At 53.3% G+C, this 21330-nt stretch overlaps 1 protein-coding gene across 1 annotated transcript in view; it reads right to left on the bottom strand.

Annotated features, from left to right (window-relative positions):
- LOC132382623 (A disintegrin and metalloproteinase with thrombospondin motifs 7-like) overlaps positions 1 to 21330 on the bottom strand; it is a 205884-nt gene that overhangs the window by 68189 nt on the left and 116365 nt on the right. The gene's annotated exons all lie outside the window — the stretch shown is intronic.

Below are 21330 nucleotides of genomic sequence, written 5' to 3'. Positions count from 1 at the left end.
GAGATAAGGATGAGCTCCGAGGGAGGTGACACGCTATCTAAACCACGTGGTTTACAATATTCTTGAACAAAAACCGTTTGCGCTTTCTTCTCTGAAGGCACGAGGAAGTGTCTTGTTACTCATGGAATGACTTCAGATATACGGAGAAATTCAAGTGTTCGGAGGGGGTCCCGCGTGATCGGCAGCTGAACCAGAGCTGATGCACAATGAGCAACGTGATCCCACTGGGATGGAATTTCTCTCTGTTCTTCGTCCTGGATTTCTTCCAGATTAAATCTGACAGTTTTGTACAGACTATCCCAGACTCCCAGTGGAAGCAACACCAGATAGGGTTTTGGTTGTTGAGAAAGTGTGCTGGAAAATCACAGCGTCATGTGCTAAATTTCCTTTCACCCTAACCTGACCTGTCCCATCAACCCACTTCTCAGATGATCCTGCATCACCCTCCACCCTGACACCAGTGCTGTTTTAAAGTTCTCAGCTTTCGATGCCAAGACACAGAAGTAGAATGTAGAGCAGCCACCAAGTTGTGCTGACATTTTAACCTACTCCAAGATCAATCTAACCCTTCCCTCCCACGTAGCGCTCCAGTTTTCCTTCATCCATGTGCCTGTCTAAGAGTCCCTTAAATGTCCCTAATGTATCTGCCTCCACCACTACCCCTAGGAGTGCAATCCAAGCATTTACCACCAACCTCTGTGTAAAAATTTACCTCTGACATTTCTCCATACTTCCCTCATGTCATCTTGTATCATAAATAATACTTTGATTTCTCCCTCAGCCTCTCCTCCATCTCAAGGCTTGTTAAGGTTGAGAATCAGGTACATACAGTACGTGATGAAATTTGCTGCTTTGTGGCAGCAGGACAGCGCAAGACACAGAACATAGAAACCTACAGCACATTACAGGCCCTTCGGCCCACGATGTTGTGCCGACCATGTAACCTACTCTAGAAACTGCCTAGAATTTCCCTACCGCGTAGCCCTCTATTGTTCTAAGCTCCATGTACCTAAGAGGCTCCTAAAATACCCTATTGTATCCACTTCCACCACCAGTGCATTCCACACACTCACCACTCTCTGTGTGAAAGGCACGACCTGCCCTTGACAGAGCCATGCTGACTATCCCTAATCAGATTATGCCTCTCCAAATGCTCATAAATCCTGCCTCTCAGGATCTTCTCCAACAACTTGCCCACCACTGAAGTCAGACCCAGTGGTCTATAATTTCTTGGGTTATCTCTACTCCCTTTCTTGAACAAGGGAACAACATTGGCAACCCTCCAATCCTCTGGTACTTCTCCTGTACAACTTTTTGCGAGTCATAAAGATAAAGAAAGAGTGCAAAGAAGAAAGGAATACTAAGATAGTGTTCATGGTCCGTTCAGATGGGAACTGGATGACTCTGGATGAACTGGATGGATCTGATTGAAACGTTTAAGGTAATTAAAGGATTTGATAGGATTGAGGCAGGAAATATGTTCCAGATGTTGGGAGAGTCCAGTACCAGAGGGCATGGATTGAGAATAAGAGGTCAGTTATTTAAAACAGAGTTGAGGAAGAGCTTCTTCTCCCAGAGAGTTGTGGAGGTGTGGAATGCACTGCCTCGGAAGACGGTGGAGGCCAATTCTCTGGATGCTTTCAAGAAGGAGCTGGATAGATATCTGATGGATAAGGGAATCAAGGGATATGGGGACAAGGCAGGGACTGGGTATTGATAGTGAATGATCAGCCATGATCTCAGAATGGCGGTGCAGACTCGAGGGGCTGAATGGTCTACTTCTGCACCTATTGTCTATTGTCTATTGACTCTACAACCCTCTGCAATCTCTAGTGCATTGGAGGCTCCATAACAGTCAGGATGCTCTTTGGTGACGTACCAAACCTCCTCAGATTTACAGAGCATGCCTTCTTTGTTATTGCTTCTCTTAGTGGTCCTGTCCTCACCTCCTGGGTCAGAGGTAAATTATGCCTAACTGCTCCCCTAGGAAGCACCTTAGGGCACTTTCTTTGTGTTAAAGGAGTTATGTAAACACAAGTTTTTAGCAACCTGATAGTTCTGGATGGTAACTGTTCAGTCTGACCTGACCATGACTAGCGGATTGGATTACAGTTAAACACCCCTGGTTATGGCTGTGAAGGCAGCGAAGAGCCTTCCTGTTCGAGGTGAGGCACAGAATTTATGAGTAGAGGTGTCACATTTGCAATGAGGCCCTCCCTAGTCGAGGTCGACCATGGATATTGCGTCTTCGCTGTCCACGTGATATGCAGGCCAGTACACAAGCCTGGGCAGTACAATATGGAGAGCAAGCTGTTGCCCGTGTAGCAGGCTCCCCCTCTCCACACAGCTGGTGAATCCAAAGGAATGGCAGAAACCAATCGATATAGTTTGGTACCCGTGGCATCGAAGGAGTTGCCAGTCAAGGTTGAAATTAACCCAGGAATGCCTTAGGGACTCCAGCTTCATATTTTTCTTGGTGTTTACTCCCGAAGCCTTTCCTTTGACTGAGTATAGCTGCAAGGCTGAGGAGATTTGAGATCAGAGGTTTCCTTGTCCTAGATAAGCTACCAACCACGGCTGATGACCCCATCTGCTCAAAGCAACTGATTTAAGGTGCCAGTAACCCACCCTTGCCCCTCCTCCTGTCAGTACAAATGGTCCTGCTGGTCTCAGTAGCTAAGCCACACCTGAAAGCCAGGAGCTGGACACGGTCATCCCTAAGATCACAAAACAAAGGAGCAGAATAAGGCCATTCAGCCCATTGAGTCTGCTCTGCCAGTGTGGAGGTTAGTGCAATTTCTCTAGAGTTCGATTCCCGCTGCTGTCTGTAAGGAGTTTGAACATTCTCCCAGTGACTGCGCGAGTTTCCTCCCAAATCCCGAAGACGGTCAGTTAAGGGTTAGTAAGTTGTGGGCATGCTATCTTGCTGCCGAAAGCGTGGACACACTTGCAGGCTGCCCCCAATCCAAGTGATGCATTCACTGTAGGTTTCAACTCCACATGTGACAAATAAAGCTAATCCCAAATCTTTTCCTTTAAATTCCAGAAAATTTCCATGGACAGAATTCTGACTGGTTGTATCACAAGAGTCTGCAGAGGGATCACCCACTCCATCACGGGCAGAGGGTTCACCCACTCCATCACGGGCAGAGGGATCACCCACTCCATCACGGGCAGAGGGTTCACCCACTCCATCATGGGCAGAGGGATCACCCACTCCATCACGGGCAGTGGGTTCACCCACTCCATCACGGGCAGAGGGATCACCCACTCCATCACGGGCAGAGGGTTCAGTCACTCCATCACGGGCAGAGGGTTCACCCACCCCATCACGGGCAGAGGGTTCACCCACTCCATCACGGGCAGAGGGTTCACCCACTCCATCACGGGCAGAGGGTTCACCCACTCCATCACGGGCAGAGGGATCAGCCACTCCATCACGGGCAGCGGGATCACCCACTCCATCACGGGCAGAGGGATCACCCACTCCATCACGGGCAGTGGGTTCATCCACTCCATCATGGGCAGAGGGATCAGCCACTCCATCACGGGCAGCGGGATCACCCACTCCATCACGGGCAGAGGGTTCACCCACTCCATCACGGGCAGAGGGTTCACCCACTCCATCACGGGCAGAGGGATCACCCACTCCATCACGGGCAGAGGGTTCACCCACTCCATCACGGGCAGAGAGATCACCCACTCCATCACGGGCAGAGGGATCACCCACTCCATCACGGGCAGAGGGTTCACCCACTCCATCACGGGCAGAGGGTTCACCCACTCCATCACGGGCAGAGGGATCACCCACTCCATCACGGGCAGAGGGTTCACCCACTCCATCACGGGCAGAGAGATCACCCACTCCATCACGGGCAGAGGGATCACCCACTCCATCACGGGCAGAGGGTTCACCCACTCCATCACGGGCAGTGGGTTCACCCACTCCATCATGGGCAGAGGGATCAGCCACTCCATCACGGGCAGAGGGATCACCCACTCCATCACGGGCAGAGGGTTCACCCACTCCATCACGGGCAGAGGGTTCAGTCACTCCATCACGGGCAGAGGGTTCACCCACTCCATCACGGGCAGAGGGATCACCCACTCCATCACGGGCAGAGGGTTCACCCACTCCATCACGGGCAGAGGGTTCAGTCACTCCATCACGGGCAGAGGGATCACCCACTCCATCACGGGCAGAGGGTTCACCCACTCCATCACGGGCAGAGGGATCACCCACTCCATCACGGGCAGAGAGATCACCCACTCCATCACGGGCAGAGGGTTCAGTCACTCCATCACGGGCAGAGGGATCACCGACTCCATCACGGGCAGAGGGATCACCCACTCTATCACGGGCAGAGGGATCAGCCACTCCATCACGGGCAGAGGGATCACCCACTCTATCACGGGCAGAGGGTTCAGTCACTCCATCACGGGCAGAGGGATCACCCACTCCATCACGGGCAGAGGGATCACCCACTCTATCACGGGCAGAGGGTTCACCCACTCCATCACGGGCAGAGGGATCACCCACTCTATCACGGGCAGAGGGATCAGCCACTCCATCACGGGCAGAGGGATCACCCACTCCATCACGGGCAGAGGGTTCACCCACTCCATCACGGGCAGAGGGTTCACCCACTCCATCACGGGCAGAGGGATCACCCACTCCATCACGGGCAGAGGGTTCACCCACTCCATCACGGGCAGAGGGATCACCCACTCTATCACGGGCAGAGGGATCAGCCACTCCATCACGGGCAGAGGGATCACCCACTCCATCACGGGCAGAGGGTTCACCCACTCCATCACGGGCAGAGGGTTCACCCACTCCATCACGGGCAGAGGGTTCACCCACTCCATCACGGGCAGAGGGTTCAGTCACTCCATCACGGGCAGAGGGATCACCCACGCCATCACGGGCAGTGGGTTCACCCACTCCATCATGGGCAGAGGGATCAGCCACTCCATCACGGGCAGAGGGTTCACCCACTCCATCACGGGCAGAGGGTTCAGTCACTCCATTACGGGCAGAGGGTTCACCCACTCCATCACGGGCAGAGGGATCACCCACTCCATCACGGGCAGAGGGATCACCCACTCCATCATGGGCAGAGGGATCACCCACTCCATCATGGGCAGAGGGTTCAGTCACTCCATCACGGGCAGAGGGATCACCCACTCCATCACGGGCAGAGGGTTCACCCACTCCATCACGGGCAGAGGGATCACCCACTCCATCACGGGCAGAGGGTTCACCCACTCCATCACGGGCAGAGGGTTCACCCACTCCATCACGGGCAGAGGGATCACCCACTCCATCACGGGCAGAGGGTTCAGTCACTCCATCACGGGCAGAGGGTTCAGTCACTCCATCACGGGCAGAGGGTTCACCCACTCCATCACGGGCAGAGGGATCACCCACTCCATCACGGGCAGAGGGTTCAGTCACTCCATCACGGGCAGAGGGATCACCCACTCCATCACGGGCAGAGGGTTCACCCACTCCATCACGGGCAGAGGGTTCACCCACTCCATCACGGGCAGAGGGTTCAGTCACTCCATCACGGGCAGAGGGTTCAACAACTCCATCACGGGCAGAGGGATCACCCACTCCATCACGGGCAGAGGGATCACCCACTCCATCACGGGCAGAGGGATCACCCACTCCATCACGGGCAGAGGGTTCAGTCACTCCATCACGGGCAGAGGGTTCACCCACTCCATCACGGGCAGAGGGTTCAGTCACTCCATCACGGGCAGAGGGTTCAGTCACTCCATCACGGGCAGAGGGTTCAGTCACTCCATCACGGGCAGAGGGATCACCCACTCCATCACGGGCAGAGGGTTCACCCACTCCATCACGGGCAGAGGGTTCACCCACTCCATCACGGGCAGAGGGTTCACCCACTCCATCACGGGCAGAGGGATCACCCACTCCATCACGGGCAGAGGGATCACCCACTCCATCACGGGCAGTGGGTTCAGTCACTCCATCACGGGCAGAGGGTTCACCTACTCCATCACGGGCAGAGGGTTCACCCACTCCATCACGGGCAGAGGGATCACCCACTCCATCACGGGCAGAGGGATCACCCACTCCATCACGGGCAGAGGGATCACCCACTCCATCACGGGCAGAGGGATCACCCACTCCATCACGGGCAGAGGGTTCACCCACTCCATCACGGGCAGAGGGTTCACCCACTCCATCACGGGCAGAGGGATCACCCACTCCATCACGGGCAGAGGGATCACCCACTCCATCACGTGCAGAGGGATCACCCACTCCATCACGGGCAGAGGGTTCAGTCACTCCATCACGGGCAGAGGGTTCACCCACTCCATCACGGGCAGAGGGTTCACCCACTCCATCACGGGCAGTGGGTTCACCCACTCCATCACGGGCAGAGGGATCACCCACTCCATCACGGGCAGAGGGTTCACCCACTCCATCACGGGCAGAGGGTTCAGTCACTCCATCATGGGCAGAGAGATCACCCACTCCATCACGGGCAGAGGGATCACCCACTCCATCACGGGCAGAGGGTTCACCCACTCCATCACGGGCAGAGAGATCACCCACTCCATAACGGGCAGAGGGATCACCCACTCCATCACGGGCAGAGGGATCACCCACTCCATCACAGGCAGAGGGTTCACCCACTCCATCACGGGCAGAGGGATCACCCACTCCATCACGGGCAGAGGGTTCAGTCACTCCATCACGGGCAGAGGGATCACCCACTCCATCACGGGCAGAGGGTTCACCCACTCCATCACGGGCAGAGGGTTCACCCACTCCATCACGGGCAGAGGGATCACCCACTCCATCACGGGCAGAGGGATCACCCACTCCATCACGGGCAGAGGGTTCACCCACTCCATCACGGGCAGAGGGTTCACCCACTCCATCACGGGCAGAGGGTTCACCCACTCCATCACGGGCAGAGGGATCACCCACTCCATCACGGGCAGAGGGATCACCCACTCCATCACGGGCAGAGGGATCACCCACTCCATCACGGGCAGAGGGATCACCCACTCCATCACGGGCAGAGGGATCAGCCACTCCATCACGGGCAGAGGGATCACCCACTCCATCACGGGCAGAGGGATCACCCACTCCATCACTGGCAGAGGGTTCAGTCACTCCATCACGGGCAGAGGGATCACCCACTCCATCACGGGCAGAGGGATCACCCACTCCATCACGGGCAGAGGGTTCAGTCACTCCATCATGGGCAGAGGGTTCAGCCACTCCATCACGGGCAGAGGGTTCAGCCACTCCATCACGGGCAGAGGGATCACCCACTCCATCACGGGCAGAGGGTTCACCCACTCCATCACGGGCAGAGGGTTCACCCACTCCATCACGGGCAGAGGGATCACCCACTCCATCACGGGCAGAGGGTTCAGTCACTCCATCACGGGCAGAGGGTTCAGTCACTCCATCACGGGCAGAGGGTTCACCCACTCCATCACGGGCAGAGGGTTCACCCACTCCATCACGGGCAGAGGGTTCAGTCACTCCATCACGGGCAGAGGGTTCAACAACTCCATCACGGGCAGAGGGTTCAGTCACTCCATCACGGGCAGAGGGTTCAGTCACTCCATCACGGGCAGAGGGTTCAGTCACTCAATCACGGGCAGAGGGTTCACCCACTCCATCACGGGCAGAGGGTTCACCCACTCCATCACGGGCAGAGGGATCACCCACTCCATCACGGGCAGAGGGATCACCCACTCCATCACGGGCAGAGGGATCACCCACTCCATCACGGGCAGAGGGTTCAGTCACTCCATCACGGGCAGAGGGTTCACCCACTCCATCACGGGCAGAGGGATCACCCACTCCATCACGGGCAGAGGGTTCACCCACTCCATCACGGGCAGAGGGTTCAGTCACTCCATCACGGGCAGAGAGATCACCCACTCCATCACGGGCAGAGGGTTCACCCACTCCATCACGGGCAGAGGGTTCACCCACTCCATCACGGGCAGAGGGATCACCCACTCCATCACGGGCAGAGGGATCACCCACTCCATCACGGGCAGAGGGTTCACCCACTCCATCACGGGCAGAGGGTTCACCCACTCCATCACGGGCAGAGGGTTCACCCACTCCATCACGGGCAGAGGGATCACCCACTCCATCACGGGCAGAGGGATCACCCACTCCATCACGGGCAGAGGGATCACCCACTCCATCACGGGCAGAGGGATCACCCACTCCATCATGGGCAGAGGGATCAGCCACTCCATCACGGGCAGAGGGATCACCCACTCCATCACGGGCAGAGGGATCACCCACTCCATCACTGGCAGAGGGTTCAGTCACTCCATCACGGGCAGAGGGATCACCCACTCCATCACGGGCAGAGGGATCACCCACTCCATCACGGGCAGAGGGTTCAGTCACTCCATCATGGGCAGAGGGTTCAGCCACTCCATCACGGGCAGAGGGTTCAGCCACTCCATCACGGGCAGAGGGATCACCCACTCCATCACGGGCAGAGGGTTCACCCACTCCATCACGGGCAGAGGGTTCACCCACTCCATCACGGGCAGAGGGATCACCCACTCCATCACGGGCAGAGGGTTCAGTCACTCCATCACGGGCAGAGGGTTCAGTCACTCCATCACGGGCAGAGGGTTCACCCACTCCATCACGGGCAGAGGGTTCACCCACTCCATCACGGGCAGAGGGTTCAGTCACTCCATCACGGGCAGAGGGTTCAACAACTCCATCACGGGCAGAGGGTTCAGTCACTCCATCACGGGCAGAGGGTTCAGTCACTCCATCACGGGCAGAGGGTTCAGTCACTCCATCACGGGCAGAGGGTTCAGTCACTCCATCATGGGCAGAGGGTTCAGCCACTCCATCACGGGCAGAGGGTTCAGCCACTCCATCACGGGCAGAGGGATCACCCACTCCATCACTGGCAGAGGGTTCAGTCACTCCATCACGGGCAGAGGGATCACCCACTCCATCACGGGCAGAGGGATCACCCACTCCATCACGGGCAGAGGGTTCAGTCACTCCATCATGGGCAGAGGGTTCAGTCACTCCATCACGGGCAGAGGGTTCACCCACTCCATCACGGGCAGAGGGTTCAGTCACTCCATCACGGGCAGAGGTATCACCCACTCCATCACGGGCAGAGGGTTCACCCACTCCATCACGGGCAGAGGGTTCACCCACTCCATCACGGGCAGAGGGATCACCCACTCCATCACGGGCAGAGGGATCACCCACTCCATCACGGGCAGAGGGATCACCCACTCCATCACGGGCAGAGGGTTCAGTCACTCCATCACGGGCAGAGGGTTCACCCACTCCATCACGGGCAGAGGGATCACCCACTCCATCACGGGCAGAGGGTTCACCCACTCCATCACGGGCAGAGGGTTCAGTCACTCCATCATGGGCAGAGAGATCACCCACTCCATCACGGGCAGAGGGATCACCCACTCCATCACGGGCAGAGGGTTCACCCACTCCATCACGGGCAGAGAGATCACTCACTCCATAACGGGCAGAGGGATCACCCACTCCATCACGGGCAGAGGGATCACCCACTCCATCACGGGCAGAGGGTTCACCCACTCCATCACGGGCAGAGGGTTCAGTCACTCCATCATGGGCAGAGAGATCACCCACTCCATCACGGGCAGAGGGATCACCCACTCCATCACGGGCAGAGGGTTCACCCACTCCATCACGGGCAGAGGGATCACCCACTCCATCACGGGCAGAGGGTTCAGTCACTCCATCACGGGCAGAGGGATCACCCACTCCATCACGGGCAGAGGGTTCACCCACTCCATCACGGGCAGAGGGTTCACCCACTCCATCACGGGCAGAGGGATCACCCACTCCATCACGGGCAGAGGGATCACCCACTCCATCACGGGCAGAGGGTTCACCCACTCCATCACGGGCAGAGGGTTCAGTCACTCCATCACGGGCAGAGGGTTCACCCACTCCATCACGGGCAGAGGGATCACCCACTCCATCACGGGCAGAGGGTTCACCCACTCCATCACGGGCAGAGGGATCACCCACTCCATCACGGGCAGAGGGTTCAGTCACTCCATTACGGGCAGAGGGTTCACCCACTCCATCACGGGCAGAGGGATCACCCACTCCATCACGGGCAGAGGGATCACCCACTCCATCACGGGCAGAGGGTTCAGTCACTCCATCACGGGCAGAGGGTTCACCCACTCCATCACGGGCAGAGGGTTCAGTCACTCCATCACGGGCAGAGGGTTGACCCACTCCATCACGGGCAGAGGGATCACCCACTCCATCACGGGCAGAGGGATCACCCACTCCATCACGGGCAGAGGGTTCAGTCACTCCATCATGGGCAGAGGGTTCAGTCACTCCATCACGGGCAGAGGGTTCAGTCACTCCATCACGGGCAGAGGGTTCACCCACTCCATCACGGGCAGAGGGTTCAGTCACTCCATCACGGGCAGAGGGATCACCCACTCCATCACGGGCAGAGGGTTCACCCACTCCATCACGGGCAGAGGGTTCAGTCACTCCATCACGGGCAGAGGGTTCACCCACTCCATCACGGGCAGAGGGTTCACCCACTCCATCACGGGCAGAGGGTTCACCCACTCCATCACGGGCAGAGGGATCACCCACTCCATCACGGGCAGAGGGTTCAGTCAATCCATCACGGGCAGAGGGATCACCCACTCCATCACGGGCAGAGGGTTCACCCAGTCCATCACGGGCAGAGGGATCACCCACTCCATCACGGGCAGAGGGTTCACACACTCCATCACGGGCAGAGGGATCACCCACTCCATCACGGGTAGAGGGATCACCCACTCCATCACGGGCAGAGGGTTCACCCACTCCATCACGGGCAGAGGGTTCACCCACTCCATCACGGGCAGAGGGATCACCCACTCCATCACGGGCAGAGGGTTCACCCACTCCATCACGGGCAGAGGGTTCACCCACTCCATCACGGGCAGAGGGATCACCCACTCCATCACCGGCAGAGGGTTCACCCACTCCATCACGGGCAGAGGGATCACCCACTCCATCACGGGCAGAGGGATCACCCACTCCATCACGGGCAGAGGGATCACCCACTCCATCACGGGCAGAGGGTTCACCCACTCCATCACGGGCAGAGGGATCACCCACTCCATCACGGGCAGAGAGATCACCCACTCCATCACGGGCAGAGGGTTCAGTCACTCCATCACGGGCAGAGGGATCACCCACTCCATCACGGGCAGAGGGTTCACCCACTCCATCACGGGCAGAGGGATCACCCACTCCATCACCGGCAGAGGGATCACCCACTCCATCACGGGCAGAGGGTTCACCCACTCCATCACGGGCAGAGGGTTCACCCACTCCATCACGGGCAGAGGGTTCACCCACTCCATCACGGGCAGAGGGTTCAGTCACTCCATCACGGGCAGAGGGATCACCCACTCCATCACGGGCAGAGGGTTCACCCACTCCATCACGGGCAGAGGGTTCACCCACTCCATCACGGGCAGAGGGTTCACCCACTCCATCACGGGCAGAGGGATCACCCACTCCATCACGGGCAGAGGGTTCACCCACTCCATCACGGGCAGAGGGTTCAGTCACTCCATCACGGGCAGAGGGTTCAGTCACTCCATCACGGGCAGAGGTATCACCCACTCCATCACGGGCAGAGGGTTCACCCACTCCATCACGGGCAGAGGGTTCAGTCACTCCATCACGGGCAGAGGTATCACCCACTCCATCACGGGCAGAGGGTTCACCCACTCCATCACGGGCAGAGGGTTCACCCACTCCATCACGGGCAGAGGGTTCAGTCACTCCATCACGGGCAGAGGTATCACCCACTCCATCACGGGCAGAGGGTTCAGTCACTCCATCACGGGCAGAGGGATCACCCACTCCATCACGGGCAGAGGGTTCAGTCACTCCATCACGGGCAGAGGGTTCACCCACTCCATCACGGGCAGAGGGTTCAGTCACTCCATCACGGGCAGAGGGTTCACCCACTCCATCACGGGCAGAGGGATCACCCACTCCATCACGGGCAGAGGGTTCACCCACTCCATCATGGGCAGAGGGTTCAGTCACTCCATCACGGGCAGAGGGTTCACCCACTCCATCACGGGCAGAGGGTTCAGTCACTCCATCACGGGCAGAGGGTTCACCCACTCCATCACGGGCAGAGGGTTCACCCACTCCATCACGGGCAGAGGGTTCACCCACTCCATCACGGGCAGAGGGTTCAGTCACTCCATCACGGGCAGAGGGTTCAGTCACTCCATCACGGGCAGAGGGTTCACCCACTCCATCACGGGCAGAGGGTTCACCCACTCCATCACGGGCAGAGGGATCACCCACTCCATCACGGGCAGAGGGTTCACCCACTCCATCACGGGCAGAGGGATCACCCACTCCATCACGGGCAGAGGGATCACCCACTCCATCACGGGCAGAGGGTTCACCCACTCCATCACGGGCAGAGGGATCACCCACTCCATCACGGGCAGAGGGTTCAGTCACTCCATCACGGGCAGAGGGTTCACCCACTCCATCACGGGCAGAGGGATCACCCACTCCATCACGGGCAGAGGGTTCAGTCACTCCATCACGGGCAGAGGGTTCACCCACTCCATCACGGGCAGAGGGTTCACCCACTCCATCACGGGCAGAGGGTTCACCCACTCCATCACGGGCAGAGGGTTCAGTCACTCCATCACGGGCAGAGGGTTCACCCACTCCATCACGGGCAGAGGGTTCACCCACTCCATCACGGGTAGAGGGTTCACCCACTCCATCACGGGCAGAGGGTTCAGTCACTCCATCACGGGCAGAGGGATCACCCACTCCATCACGGGCAGAGGGTTCACCCACTCCATCACGGGCAGAGGGATCACCCACTCCATCACGGGCAGAGGGTTCACCCACTCCATCACGGGCTCATCTCTCCCCACCATCTAGCATATCTTCCAAAGGCACTGCCTCGAGTGGGCGGCATCCATCACTAAGGACTCTGACCATCTGGTACATGCCCTCTTCTCACTACTACCATCAGAGAGGAGGAACACAAGTCAAGACCCTCATTCAATACTTTAGGAACATCTTCTTCCACTCCACCATCAGATTTCTGAATGGTCCATGATCACTTCCTCACTATTTTGCACTATTTAATATTTTATTTTTGTCTTTGTTGTATTTTTATGTCATCCACTGTACAGCTGTCACGAATAACAAATTTCACAACAAATGTCAGTGATGTAGAATATCAGTGACAAGAATGTCAAGGATGTGATGTGGAGGGTTTACAAGGCACTGGGGAGGCCTCACTTGGAGTACTGTGAGCAGTTTTGGGCCCTTATCTAAGGAAGGATGTCCTGACATGGAGAGGGTTCAAAGAAGGTTCACGAAAATGATTCTGGGATTGCACAGCTTGTCACATGAGCAGTGTTGGATGGCTCTGGGCCTTTACTCATTGGAATTCAGAAGAATAACGGAGGGTGGGGGGGGGGGAAATCTCATTGAAACCTATCGAATGTTGAAAGGCCTGGACAGGGTGGATGTTTCCTGTGGTGGGAGAGTCTTGGACCAGAGAGCACAGCCTCAGAACAGAAGGACATCCCCTTAGAACAGAGATGGGGAGGAATTTCTTTCGCCAGAGTGTGGTGAATCTGTGGAATGCGTTGCCACAGGCGGCTGTGGAGCCCGTCATTGGGTTTATTTAAGGCAGAGGTTAATAGATTCTTGATAGGTCAGAGCATGAAGGGATACGGGGAGATGGCAGGAGATTGGGGCTGAGAGGGCAAATGATTGAATGGTGGAGCAGACTTGATGGGCCAAATGGCCTAATTCTGCTCCTATCTTACAGTCTCACAGTAAAAAGCCTGATTCTGAGTTCCTATAATGTCTATAATTTACTGGTCCGCTGCGTAAATCCACTGGCCAAAGGTGAAAAGGCTCTGATTTAGACAGCTCAATCTATGGAGATGCAGCACCGTAACAGGCCCTGTGGCCCATCAAGTCCACACTGACCATAAACTATCTATTTGCATTAATTCAATTCATCCCATTTTTTTTATTTCTTTGCTTTTCTGAGACCAGCTTCCGGAGATAAACTTTGCTCTTCCTTTCACTTGGTAGAGAGAGAAAACAATTTCCTCGCCGCAGATGGGCACTCAAGATGCTCGTGTGTGTGTGTGTGTCTGGGTACGCTTGAGGAGAGAGGTCGCTGTGTTGTTGTGTCGGGGGAGTGGAATCGGAGTTTCATACACCAAGAGTGAGCTAGGACGGCAGCCAGGGAATTGGAACTAACCCCGTTGTTTATTCATTGGGGAGGCCTTGGACCGAAACACAAAAATCTGTTTTCAGATAGCACACTGGACAACTTCACAGATGTCAGTGGGAACAAACAGACCAACAATAACTCATACACAGAAAAATATAGTAACGGAAAGAAGCCAAGAATGCGTACGTGCAAATTTCTGTCCATTTATGCCCATGAGTGTGTGTACATGCTTGTGTGCACAAATGTGTGTGTGTCTGCGTGTGTGTGTATAACTATTCAGCACAGTAGTGTAGTGGTTAGCACAATACTTCGCAGCCTTCGCATTCAATCCCCACTGCTGCCTGCAACTACACGAGTTTCCTCCGGGAGCTCCGGTTTGCTCCCACAGTCCACAGACGTACGGGATAAGGTTAGTGAGTTGTGGGCATGTTATGATGGTGACAGAAGCATGACAACATTTGCGGGCTGCCCCCAGCACCTCCTCAGACCGTGCTGGTCGTTGATGCAAACAACACATTTCACTGTATCTTTCGATGTTTCAATGGACACCTGACCAATGAAGCTAAGCTTCTTAATCTAAGCTGTCTGCATGCGTTTTACGGACTCCGAGCAAGATCTGAAACACATATCCTGCTCCTCTCTCCCACTTGACATGAGCTGATCTCCACACTAACTCTCACAACTACTAGAGTGGTCGGGTACCCTCTGCTACGCAGGGCGTGAGTTCAGAAGCAGAGGCCACTCAGCCCAGGCACCTTCCAGGGTCACAGCCAATTCACGTCACCACTCTGCTTATCACAGGAGATCTCACAGTTCAAAGCCAAGTTATTATCAAAGTGCATAGACATTACTATATACTAACTTGAGGTTAATTTTCTTGCAGGCATTTACAGAAAAAGAAATAGAGAATTTTTTGAAAAACTATACATAGACAGAAAATGTGCAAAAGAAAACCAAATGCAAATAAAAATGATATCAAGAATTTAAGTTGAAAAGTGAGTCTGCAGGTTTTGGAATCAGTTCAGAGCGGTTACTGGTGAGTGAAGTTACCCACACTGGTTCAGGAGTCTAATGGTTGTAGGGTAATAACTGCTCCTGAACCTGTTCATTAACAATGGACTACAAAATTTTATCAATGATCTTGAGATCTCGCAATCGACAGTTAAATGCGGAGCTGTTCAGCTCAGCACCTTTAACGGTCAATGCCGAGGCTGAAAACACAGCAGGAGAGGCGGAATTCACACCAGGCTGACGGACAGAGAGATGAGGCCTTGTCTACCCAGTACCCTTCGGTGAATGTGCAGTCGCTGGAAAATAAGATTGACGATCTCAGGACAAAGCTGCTCTATCAGATGAGGCACATCCCAATTGTTTGTTGCATTGAAACTTGGTCAGCAGCAAAAATGCCAGATGAAGTTATCCGACTGGAAAGGTTTACGGCTTTCAGAATGGATCAAACCGCAAGCTCCGGTCAGGAAAAGTGTGGCAGCTTGTGCCTTTTAGACAGTTCACGTTGGTGTACGGACATTGGGGTTATATAACTTTCTTCACCTGACTTAGGCATCAGCGGCAGATTATAAGCAAGCACTCACGAAACTACACAATGTCGTCTACAAAAAAGAAACGGACCGTCCCGACACATTTCAAATTATAGTCAGCAACTTTAACCAGGCCTGTTGAAGAAAACCCTGCCCAATTATCACCAGCGCATAACCTGTTGCACCAGAGGTCCCAGCACACTGAACCACTGCTACACTTCGATAAGGAATGCCTATCATTCCTTGGCAAAGCTGCGTTCTGGGAAGTGCTCCTACCTGCATACGACAGAGACTAAAGAGCTGGGCTCCAGGTATCGAGACAACCAAGGAGTGTTTGCAGGAGGCTGAGGAACTGGACTGGGTGGTGTTCAAGAACTCATCTGAGGACCTGAATGACTGCACCAGATTTTATTAAAAAAGCTGTGGATGAGTGTGTCCCCACGGAATCACTCAGGATTTACCCCAATCAGAAACCCTGGCTAAACCATGAAATCTGGAATTTGCTGAGAGCCAGATCAGAGGCATTCAAGACCGCTTGCTACAAGAGGTGAAGGCATGATCTCTGAAAAGCCATCTCAAGAGCAAAGTGGAGATTCCAAAACAAACCAGTGCCCAAGAAGAGCGTGACTATCGCCCAGTTGTACTTACATCCACAGTGATGAGGTGTTTAGAGAGGCTGGTGTTGAAGCATATCAGCTCCTGTCTGAGTGGCGACTTGGATTCTCTCCAATTTGCCTACTGAAGCAACAGATCTACAGCTGGTGCCATCTCACTGGCTCATCACATAACCCTGAAATACTTCCTGCACAATCTCCATCAGCACAGGGCTGTGTGCCTAGCGCCCTGCTCTACTCACTTTACACCTATGACTATGGTTAAGTACAGTTCAAACACCATATTCAAGTTTGCTGATGAAACCACTGTTGTGGGCTGTACCAAAGCTGGTGATGAATCGGCATACAGGAGGGAGACTGAAAACTTGGCTGACAGGTGTAATAATAGGAACATCTCACTCAATGTCAGTAAGACCAAGGAACTGATTGTGAACTTCAGGAGAGGGAAACCAGAGATCCATGAGCCAGTAATCATTGGAGAATCAGAGGTGGAGAGGGTCAGTGACTTTAAATTCCTGGGTGTCACTATCTCAGAGGACCTGTCCTGGACCCATCATGTAAATGTAATTGCAAAGAAAGCACGACAGCGTCTCTACTTCCTCAGGAGTCTGCAGAGATTTGACATGTCATCAAAAACCTTGGCAAACCTCTATAGATGTGTGGTGGGAAGTGTGCTGACTGGCTGCATATGGCCTGGTATGGGAACACCAATGCCTTTGAGCAGAAAATCCGGCAAAAGGTAGTGGTTTCAGCTCAGTACGTTACGGGTAAAACCCTCCCCATCATTGAGCCCATCCACATGAAACGTTGCAGTAGAAAAGCAGCATCCATCATCAAAGATCCTCACCTCCCAGGCCATTTCTCGCTGGGGCCATCAGGCAGAAGGTACAAGAGCCTCAGGACAGGCACCACTAGGTCCAGGAACAGTTATTACCCCTCAACCATCAGGTCCCACACCACCAGGTTCAGGAACAGTTACTACCCCTCAACCATCAGGTCCCACACCACCAGGTTCAGGAACAGTTATTACCCCTCAACCATCAGGTCCCACACCACCAGGTTCAGGAACAGTTACTACCCCTCAACCATCAGGTCCCACACCACCAGGTTCAGGAACAGTTATTACCCCTCAACCATCAGGTCCCACACCACCAGGTTCAGGAACAGTTACTACCCCTCAACCATCAGGTCCCACACCACCAGGTTCAGGAACAGTTATTACCCCTCAACCATCAGGTCCCACACCACCAGGTTCAGGAACAGTTATTACCCCTCAACCATCAGGCTCTTGAACAGAAGGGGATAGCTACACTCATTCCAGTTCTGGTGTTTCCTCAACCGATGGTCTCACTTTAAGGACTCTTCATCTTGTTATTCCATGCTCTCGCTATTTATTGATATTTGCATTTGCTCAGTTTGTTGTTGTTCATTAATCCTGTTTACAGTTACTGTTCCACAGATTTGCTAAGTATGCCTGCAGGGAAAAGAACCTCAGGGTTGTATGTGGTGACATGTATGATTCCAATAATGGATTTTATTTTGAACCTTGGTGGTCTGGTAACTCCTGTTGGATGGTAGCAGTGAGAAGAGATCACAGCCTGGGTGACGGGTGCTGCTTTCTCGTGGCATCGCTCTGCATTGATGTGCTCAATAGTGGGGAGGGCTATTTACAAAAGACAGGATTAAATATATAGATGCTCCGAAGATGAAATAATCGGTTGTTTGGGGAAAGAAATAAATATATATACTAAAGTTATTACGAACTCCGTGGAGCATGTGGGAATCTCCCGATATCCAGGCACTCTCTCTTTTTTTTCCTTTTTTTTATATATAGGGATGTTGGGGGGAGGGGGGAAGGGTATATATTTTTTTCGTATATTTTCTTTTATTTCTGTAATTATTTGAAAACTCAATAAAAAAAGTTTATTACAAAAATAGTGGGGAGGGCTTTGCTGTAATGGACTGGGCTGTATCCACCACTCCCTGGCTGCGTCAATGTCTGGCATACGGCTCGGTGGCGGTGGGGGGGGGTGGTAACTGCACAGGATTGAAGTAAACTGCAGAAAGTTGTCAACTTAATCAGCTCCATCATGGGCACCAGCATCCGTAGTATCCAGGACATTCTCCGGGGCGATGTCTCAAAAAGGCATCACCAAAGGGATCCCCATCACCCAGGCCATGCCTTCTTCTCATTGTTACCATCAGGGTGGAGGTACAGGAGCCTGAAGCCACACACTCAGTGATTCAGGAACAGCTTCTTCCCCTCTGCCATCCGACGTCTGAATGGACATTGACCCCTTGAACACTAGCTCACTGCTTCTTTATTTCTCCTTTTACACTATTTATTTAACTGTATACTTACTGTAGTTCAGTTTCCTTTTCTCTATTATTATGTATCGCATTGTACTGTTAACAAATTTCATGACATATGCTGGTGATAGTGATTCTGAATCTGTAGATGTTCCTTTCCTGGGAACCGATGTTTCCATGTCACTTGATGATACAGCTGTTCAGGATACTCCCCGCTGTGCACCTACAGAGGGGGTCACCACTGTTCCACTACAGCTACACGGATCTACCACTACATATGGCTTCAACAGCTGTGCAGGTTCCACCTCCAGCAGGCTCTGGGAATTCACTCATTTCTTTTTCCAGGCCAATGCCACAAAAACGCTGCTGTTGCAATAACAAGGGTTCTGAAAGATCAAAGCAGCTCTGTTCTTGGCGAAGGGTCTTGGCCCGAAACGTTGACAGCACTTCTCCCTATCAATGCTGCCTGGCCTGCTGTGTTCCACCAGCATTTTGTGTGCATTGTTGTTGTTGTTTGAATTTCCTGCATTTGCAGATTTCCTCGTGTTAGCTCTGTTCTTGTCATTTTTTAATCACAAACCAAACTTAACAGTTCAATATCCAGCAATCAAACACCGCAGATGCTGGAAACCTGAAACAAAAGCTCAAATGTGCTAGAAACACTCTGCAGGTCAGTCAGCCGCTGTGGAGAAACAAACAGATGACCTTTCGTCAGTTTTGTAGCTTTGCAATTCTGGTAACTCCTTGACCAGAACTCCATGTTATTTATACAGGGACACAGGAGGTAGCTAATATGTGACTGCTGAGTGTATGTTCATGGTCTTCTGCTGTTGTAGCCCATCCACTTCAAGGTTCAATGTGTCGAGTGTTCAAAGATGTTTTTCTGCACACCACTGTTCTAATGCATGGTTATTTGAGATACTGTCACCTTCCTGTCAGCTTGAACCAGTCTGGCCATTCTCCTCTGACCTCTCTCATTAACAAGGTGCTTTCACTTACAGAACTGCCACCTACTGGATTTCCTTTGCTTTCTCACACCATTCTCTGTAAACTCTAGAGACTGTTGTACGTGAAATTCCCAGGAGATCAGCAGTTCCTGAGATACTCGAACTACCCCATCTGGCACCACAATCATTCATCAGCCAAAGTCACTTAGATCACATTTCTTCCCCATTCTGATACTTGCTCTGAACAGAAAATGAACCTTTTGACTGTGTCTGCATGCTTTTATGCGTTGAGTTGCTGTCATGTGATTGGCTGATTAGATATTTGCATTAATGAGCAGGTGTACAGGTGTACCTAATCAAGTGGGTACTGACATAACCAGGTTTATACCAAGTATTCCAACTAATCTTTTCAGTAGGTATGCTACAGGCTCCCAGGCAGCAGCTAGTTAAATAATTTAATTTAATTTAATGAATTCAGCAATTTTATTCTCAGTAGCCAGTATTTCTTCTAAATTGTACCCCTCCAAACTAATCTCCCTCCCGGCACTTATCCCTGCAAATGGCAGAAGTGTTACACCTGCCCATTCACCCTCTCCCTTACCTCCATTCAAGGCCCCAAACAGTCATTATAGGTGAGGCAACACTTCATCTATGAATCTGCTGGGACTGTTGTATTTTGTGCTCCTGATGCAGCCTCCTCTACATTGGTGAGACCCGTCGCAGAGGTGCTTCATCAAGCACCTCTGCTCCATCCACCAAAAGCATACAACTTCCTACCAGCCAAACATTTTAATTCCCATTCCCATTCTGACATTTCGGTCCGTGATCTCCTCTTGTGCCACGATGATGGGTGGAGGAACAACACCTGGGTAACCTCCAACATGATGGCATGAATATCAATTTCTCCTTCTGGTAAAAAAAAATCCCCTCGTCTCTCCTCCTATTTTCTACTCTGGCCTCTTCTCATCGTCCGATCACCTCCCCCAGTGCCCTCCTCCTTCCCTTTCTCCTATGGTCCACTCTCTTCTTCTTTCCTCTCCAGCCCTTGACCTTTCCGACCCACCTAGCTTCACCTATCAGCTTCCTCTCTTCCCAACTTTTTATTCTGGCATCTTCCCCCTTCCTTTCCAGTCCTGAAGGGTCTCAGCACGAAACATTGACTGTTTATTCATTTCCGTAGATGCTGCCTGACCTGCTGAGTTCCTCCAGCATTTTGTGTGTGTGTGTGTGTGTGTGTGTGTGTGTGTGTGTGTGTGTGTGTGTGTGTGTGTTTGTGTGTGTGTGTGTGTGTCTGTGTGTGTGTGTGTGTGTGTGTGTGTGTGTGTGTCTGTGTGTGTGTGTTTGTGTGTGTGTGTGTGTGTGTGTGTGTGTGTGTGTGTGTGTGTGTGTGTGTGTTACTCGCAACTGTTTTGTTTATTTCAAACAATTAGGGTAGCGGAGTGGTTAGCACAAAACTTTACAGCACTAGTGATCCGGGATCAGTTCCTGCCACTGTCTGTAGGGAGTTCGTACATTCTCCCTATGACCGTGTGCGTGTCCTCCCACAGTCCAAAGATATTCTGGTTGGTAAGTTAATTGGTCGTTGTAAACTGTCCGGGGGCTA

The sequence above is a fragment of the Hypanus sabinus genome, chromosome 28 (assembly GCF_030144855.1).
Source record: "Hypanus sabinus isolate sHypSab1 chromosome 28, sHypSab1.hap1, whole genome shotgun sequence".
Taxonomy (NCBI): domain Eukaryota; kingdom Metazoa; phylum Chordata; class Chondrichthyes; order Myliobatiformes; family Dasyatidae; genus Hypanus; species Hypanus sabinus.
This window is presented reverse-complemented; position numbering and strand designations above follow the sequence as displayed.